Source organism: Triticum urartu, chromosome 4, assembly GCF_003073215.2.
Source record: "Triticum urartu cultivar G1812 chromosome 4, Tu2.1, whole genome shotgun sequence".
Lineage (NCBI taxonomy): Eukaryota > Viridiplantae > Streptophyta > Magnoliopsida > Poales > Poaceae > Triticum > Triticum urartu.
The window spans coordinates 469,633,785-469,641,013 of record NC_053025.1 but is presented as its reverse complement, the minus strand read 5'-3'; the positions used below and the strand labels follow the sequence as shown (position 1 = coordinate 469,641,013).

At 40.2% G+C, this 7,229-nt stretch overlaps 1 long non-coding RNA gene across 9 annotated transcripts; it reads left to right on the top strand.

Moving 5' to 3' along the window:
* Nucleotides 1–433: 433 nt before the first annotated feature.
* On the top strand, nt 434–6,986 carry LOC125552095. Of its 9 annotated transcripts, none has more exons than XR_007303382.1 (6): nt 434–1,308; nt 2,366–2,453; nt 2,700–2,765; nt 2,875–2,937; nt 3,400–4,697; nt 5,247–6,986. It is a non-coding gene; the product is annotated as an uncharacterized LOC125552095 (long non-coding RNA). The 9 variants fall into 9 exon arrangements; XR_007303386.1 differs by lacking the exon at nt 2,875–2,937 and having other exon boundaries at nt 436–1,308; nt 5,247–5,376; nt 6,444–6,986; XR_007303384.1 differs by lacking the exon at nt 2,875–2,937 and having other exon boundaries at nt 436–1,308; nt 5,247–5,376; nt 5,845–6,986.
* Nucleotides 6,987–7,229: the final 243 nt, after the last annotated feature.

Here is a 7,229-nt window from a genome sequence, read left to right as displayed (position 1 = left end):
ACCGTGGGCCCACGAGGCAGGGGGCGCGCCCTAGGGGAGTGGGCGCGCCCTCCACCCTCGTGGCAAGGTGGTTGGCCCCCCTGGTGTGTTCTTTGTTTCATAAATCCTTAAATATTCTAGAAAAAATCATATTTAATTTTCAGAGTATTTGGAGAACTTTTATTTTCGAGATATTTTTATATTGCGCGGATAATCAGATAATAGAAAGAAAATTATTTATTTTTATTTTATTTAATTTAAAACAAAACATAAGCCAGCCAACTCATCTCCAGAAGGCTCCCCCGATTGGGGCTTCGTCGGCCGTCCGATCTGCCTTTCTGACTCGCCTAAGCCGTTGGATCTTCACTTGCGGTTAAATTATTTTCATCCCACGGTTCATTTTTCTGTCCAATGACTAGTGGGCTCGTCTCGTGTCTGTATTGGCTGGGTTGGCCGCGCCCGCGTGCAGGAGGTTTTCCCCAATCCGCACCCCGCGTTCCCCGCCAATCCATCACCCGCACCAGCCACCGCCCAAACCCTAGCCCCCTTTCCCCTCGATCCCCACAACCTCTCCCGCCTCTATCCCTCCTCCTCGCGTCACCACGGCCTCCGCCCCGGAGCCTCGCCGCCGCCTGATAATACTCCTCCACCATGCTAGCCCCTCCACCTCACCTTCCTTCTTTTTGTTATCTGCGCCCGTCATCGATGCCTGGTTCTAGATCGGGCGCGGGTTAGACGAGGTCGATGGTGGGGTGAATGGGCAGGGGAGGCGGGGGACGAGGGCAGGCAACAGTCGGCCCGTCGCGATGTGGTGAAGCTACAGGGAAGAGGGAGGAGGTCGGCGACAGGGTGAAGGAGCAAGCCGGCCCTCATGGAGGCAGCGCTACCAGCCAGCTAGGGACGGTCCGGCTCGCCTCTGCTATGCCGTGAGCGGCGGCGCTACCTCTGCCTCCAGCCTCACCTCCTCTGCCAACCATGGGAAAAATTTGGGGAGACCCAAGGTGAGCTTCCCCTCCGTTGCATGACCCAAGGTGAGCTTCCCCTCTGTTGCATGCACTCCTGATCTCTAAAGATTTCTGTAGCCTAAATGCCTATGTACCATGTAAGCAAGCCCAACGTAATGCACACCATCAGCCTGATGAATGACCAAATGGTTTGTTTTTGTTGCCATATAGACCATTGACGGGTGTGCAGGAGCCCTTCTAATTGGTACTCTATGTGTGTTTTCTTTTCTTTTGTTGCAGAATAATAATTCAAGTGGATGGCCAATGCGCCTTGTTGTTTAGCGGTATGATGGTCGGTGAAAGTATGTTCTATATATATTGCAAGGTGATGGGCTGCTGACTTTTCTTGCCCACTTCTGCTGATTTCTACCCACTTCTGCTTAATTTGATCAGTTTTGCTAAAGCACATCTAGATGTGCCATAAGTATTGCACATCTAAGTCCTATGTCATTGATCTTACGTCGAGATTCGTGTGGATATTTCCTTTTTTCTTTTTTCTTTTCTCTTTATGCTTGATTCACTCACTTAGATGTGCAATAACTAGAGCACATCTAGATGTGCCCTAGACACACCCTAATTTGATATCTGATGTATAAGTAATGCACTAATATACAATACATAAAAAATGACCCGTGTTATATTTCAAAAGTATGGTTTTGCTATGCGCTGCTTGGAATCATTAGTGTTCGTTATTTTTGTTCAGATCTGTTGTGTATGCATGGTAGACCTTTGTAGGTTCTACTTTCTTATTCTTCAGCCATAATTCAGTTCATGACAGTTGCTGCTGTACCAAAGTGCAGACATTAAAATATTTTAGAACAGAACAATTAGATGCTTTGAGTCGTTCAAAACTGAAGGGAGCACCGAGGTATCACATTTGTAAAATCATGCATATGCAGGAGCTCAGCAGTCTACCGACCTAAATTTCTCCCTAACTTATGTCTTTTTGTTCAGTCCAGAATTTTAGGTTTCCTTGGTCACCACGGCCTCCTCTCTACTTGGCTCTCCTCTATCTTGTTTCTCTATAAAAAAATGGAAACTACCATGAGAGATAAATGCCAACTGAAAGTTAAATTCAGTTAGAACTAGCTTTTTGCACGTGTGTTCTTGATTCTTCATGTACGACCACATAGTAGGGACGCAACAAATATTTGTTAGCTAGGTTGCTTGCCTAATGAAGCTCCCATGTGGACCATTTACTGCTCTGTGTTATTGGAATTTGTTTGTAGTGTTCGCTCAGGCTAAAGAAATTCATGTCATTTTCCTCCATTTATTTCCTTTTATGCATAAGTGCTACCTTTGGCAATTGCTCTGTCACCCTTTTAATCACCGAGAAAGGTTTTTATGCAATCTGCTGAATAAGCTCACATTGTTGATTGCAGGATCATAAGATGCTTTTACACATGATTGTGTGATGCTCAGAGACATTTTGCACAGTAGAAACTTCTTGTGAAGCTTGATTTTATTCAGGTGCCTAACTGACTACCATTTCCTCGGCGTTTGTGCTTACCAGCATGCCGTAAACTTCTTGTGAAGCTCGCTGTTTCATGTGCCTAACTGACTGCCGCTTTCTATGTTCATGCTTATTTGCATCCAGACGGTGATTTTGGGCTGAAAGATTATTGCAAGCTTAGAATCTTTTAAATGTCCGTATTGACATGATTCGTATGATAAACTTCCAAAATATTCATTTAACGTTGCTATTTTTCTTTTCAGAGCCATATGATTTTTTTATAGAAACATGAGCAGAGTAAAATGGACACAGCTTCTGGTACATCTGAGGTATAGAATTGGCAATCTTCATTGAATGTTGTAACATATTTACAACTAGATTCAGTTTTAAATCAGAAATAGAAGTCGTTTAAGTTTCGGATAGTTATGTGCTCTGTAGGACAGTGTGATTTATTTTCATAGAATGTTGTCATCTATATCTTGCTGAAGTACAGAACTATTGGTCAGTTAATTCTCTCACTCATCAATTTACAAATTCAGTATTTTATTTCACATGGGGCTTGGCTGGTTTACATTTAATTCATGCATCATATATGTTGTTTAGTTCAGACTTGTGCATGTGCATGCATTGGAATTGATTTAACAGAGATATAGCATGATTCTGTACATAAAAATAATATGAGTATGCATGATCTATGAATAAATGCTCGGATATAGTTAGTCGTGAGATAGTAGGAGTACCATGGGCTTACAACTTCTGGATATCGTTAATACTTAATGGTCTGTAGTTGTTCAAAAATCTGGAATGTCTTTCGAGAACTGTTGATCAGTGTTGCTATGAGTATTTCTCAGAGTTTTGGTTGCGTGGATGTACATTAGAGTAGCAGAGGTTCTTATTTTACTTTGTCCAGAAGAGGGGATTTTACTTATTTTTGTTCACAATTTTTATCTAACTTTCCATCAGCACCGACGACCACAATGGGATGGATCAAGCAGCCAAGACTCAGAGTGTGGTCGACAGTGCGACTCTTCCAGCACTGAAGTTATGTCTTTTGGGCCAATTTCAATTGCCTCACTACCTCTACACATGGATCCTGTAGGTATTTCCTAATGTAAGTGTCACTGTTTTTCTTCTTTATGTACCTGGACGGGAGTGCTCATGAGGATGACGACATGCTACTGAACTCAAATTCAAAAATGAAGTTGGGGGCCTGGGGTTTGGAGCCCCTCAGTAGAAGTGCTCAGGCGGCATGTCACAGTTGTTTGCTGATAATTTACCAAGAACAAATTTTGCTTGTCTCTAGCATTAGGCTATGAGCCCTAAAGCAGTTCCAGTGTGATGATCTACCTCTTGACTAGGAAGGGGGGATTGAAAGATAGCACTTGTCGTTTGAAGCAATTAGTATTGGACTATTTGAGGAAGTAAATGTTTAAACCACTAAACCTTATATTCTTTTGTAAAAAGGAGGGTGCAGATAAATAAGAGTTGTTGGCAGCAGCAACCTACACATGTGGAAACAGTGGCTATGGCGGCTCAAAGGGAAGTTGTGGCCGCTAGACAGCAACTCACAACTTAGTGGCAGCTCAAAGTACATATAATCTATTTCTTCTTGGAGCTATCTACTATAATATTATGACTCGGTGCTAGCTGAAGCTTCTATTTTCTCGCCTTTTGTGGTGGCGGTGATTCCTTCAACTGCAGTAGTTTTTCTACGTGCCATTGTAAGTATAGGTTTTCTACAGTTAAGCCTCTCGCATTGCAAAAAGCTACATTCCCTTGTTTTTCTATGTGCCATTGTAAGTGTAGGTTTTCTACCGGCTTCAACATAGATAATTAGCATGCGAGAGGCTTAACTGTAGCTTTTTGCGATGCTAGACGGACATATTCAGTACTGAAAATCTAGACTGTTCTTTCCACTCTGTAACAACTTCTATGCTTGCGCCACCATGATATCAGTACAACATTTCCCTATAAAATTTTGTTAGTTGCATGTAAACTGAATTGATTTACCAGTAAAAATCTGGACAACTGATTCCAGTCGATAATAACCATTGTGGCATTACCATGATATGTCATGTATCTGCTCTGAGTTGTAGTATGTTGCAAAAAGTACAATAAGAGATAGAATGTATGCACTATGGCTAGCAGTAACTTTTTTTGACTTGTACAACATTTGATCTATCTATTTTTGCAGGCTATTCCTCTTGTTGCAACCTTTTCCCATAGAATCAAAAGGAATTAGATTGAAGAAATTGCAGGAGGTACTACTTCGTGTTCCATTAGCCTTACTTTTGGAGGCTTGTCTATATATAGTCTTAGTGTCAGAGGTGTGTCAATAGTAGTATTAGTTTTTGAGGCTTGTCTATATTAGTCTTATTTTTTGGATTACGTTTCTTTCCACCTGCATCCTCTCTTCATAATGGATTACGTTTCTTTGTTATTGCCATGTGTTACTTTTTCTCATTACTGTGATCGTCAGTGCCCTTAGCAGTGGTTGTTCTTGCTTTATGGCTGCCTTCTCAGTGCACTTTTATTAGTTCTAATACATTAATATAATATGCTCGATTGACCATATTAATTATATATTTCACTTCACCGGGGCTGTTGGTCGAAGTGTTGGTTAAAATATTTTGGTGGCAGTGTATAAAACTAATTGTTGTACATGATTGTTAAGTGCACTTTTGAGCTTTGAGTAGACAAATGTGGTCATAATTACTTTAAAGGATCGTTAGTATATATTACTGTCGGATTCCCATGTTCAGTTATTCACACTATATTATTGCTTGATTCTGATAGCTTGCTATTATTAGAGCAGGAAGGGTATTCCTGGTGTGACATTCAAAAGCAGTCAAAACGGTGAGGTTTAGAACGGAGGAGCTCCGTGGAATTGTGGATAAAAAATTATCCATAACATGTCTGTCATTGCTCATGTCGACCACGGTATGTGACCGAGCAGTGACAGTTGTCTCTAATTATCAATCTTATATAGAGTCTTCTTGATTGATGATTTTGTAGCCTTCTCTTAGCTGTACCATATTAATTCTTAAAATTGGATCATTTAAAATTAGTTAGATTTAATGATTTGTTCCACTGTTTTCAAATAAGTAGTTTAAGCCCTTATTGTGTTCTGGAGCTTATTCTTTCTACCTTTTTATGATTGATTTATGCTCTCACAAGCTTAAATGTAACTATTGACATATAATCTCATGGCTCAAAGTCTTAGTTGTTGAATGTATTAAAATTTATAAGACCTGGAGTTTGCACTATAATTTCATCCAGCGGTATTCCCAGTAACTGAATGTTAAGAGCACTGACGATCCCAGGTTGTACATTTAGGTACTGGGAAATGCTTTTATCTTGCAGGCCAGTTTTACATTTATTTTTCAGTAACGAGATGACCATGAACAGGGTATCAAGGTATTTGCCTTGGCATTACTAACGTCGTGTTCAGATTACTAAAAGAAGGATTGATAACGGCATACCTTAACTCGACTGATGCTTTAACTGCTGCCTCTCTAAGCCTTGATTAGCCATGGAGATACTCAAGTTCCAAAGCCCCAAGTGAGGCTATCCTTCTAAGATCCGTTCATCCCAGTTCATTAATTTGTTTGAAATATATATGTATATTCCAATATTGCTCAATCTCCAGCTGGCCTCTAGGTTATCAGATGAAATCCGGTTAAATTTTAGGGAGGTTGACTAGGAGTGTTTGGAACTAAAGGCTTTGTTGTTGTTGTTTGAGTAGGAGTATCCCCCTTTTCTGTATAAATTTTGTTGCTATGAATAGTTGCATTGTTACGTCAGTGAAAAGTTCCTGGGCATAGTATGTGTTCCTCTAGACTTGGTTGAAAGTATTCCTTCTGTTATCCAGTTTCTCACTACGCATGTTACCTTTGTTGCTGAATTTTGCCTATAGTTTATATATAGTAGACTCACATGATTACCTGACGACTCATTCACGCAAGAACTATTGTTAATTTTTTCCTTTTCTGCAATGATGGTCGTAGCCCTTTGACTCTACAAGCCGCAAAGGAGTGAAGTGTAGAAAATATGTCCATTGTCGTTGAATTGGTGGGATTGTCACCAAGTTAGTGCTGCAGATTTCTATTTTAGAGCAAGAAGCCAAATCATGTAGTTCATTGTAAATCTTGAAAAACTTATTTATTGTCACTTCTATATCTGTTATAAACTTTTTTTTTGTGATGTGCTACTTGTCAATCTTGGTTTGACCTTCCATTTCAAGTCTGCCCTTAAATTCCAGTAGACCAAAAAGTCCTTGTTTTTTCAATTGGTTTCTCGTTTCATGTTTGCACTTCTATTACAGTACAACATTTCATAAACATGGCATTGGTCATTGTTTGTCCAGTTCCCTTCAAAAAAAGAAGAGATGGCTATAGAGAGTTCATCCTTCTAACATAACAGAGCAGAGGAGTGGGAACTATAAACATGCCTCAGTGAAGAGATAAAAAATGTTGTGCAAGGCATTGGTTGTTAAGCTCCTTTAAAAAATGAAGGAATTATAGTGCATCTGACCTATAAAGGGGTTGTGAGGGACAAAACGCTATGGATTCAGAGTAGTGGGAGGGCACAGTTTACCAACGGCGCAAGGACAAAGTGTGACCTTGATTCCAAAGTTCCAGCTGACATAGCAGAATTGTATAGAGAGGATGCCTGTTACATAGTTTGAGGCTATGTTTCTTTCAATTTTCATTATTAAGAGGATCCTTATTATTGCCAAATTGTTAATTATTTTTAAATAGCTCTTGGTTTGAAATGGGACCATGTGCCATCTG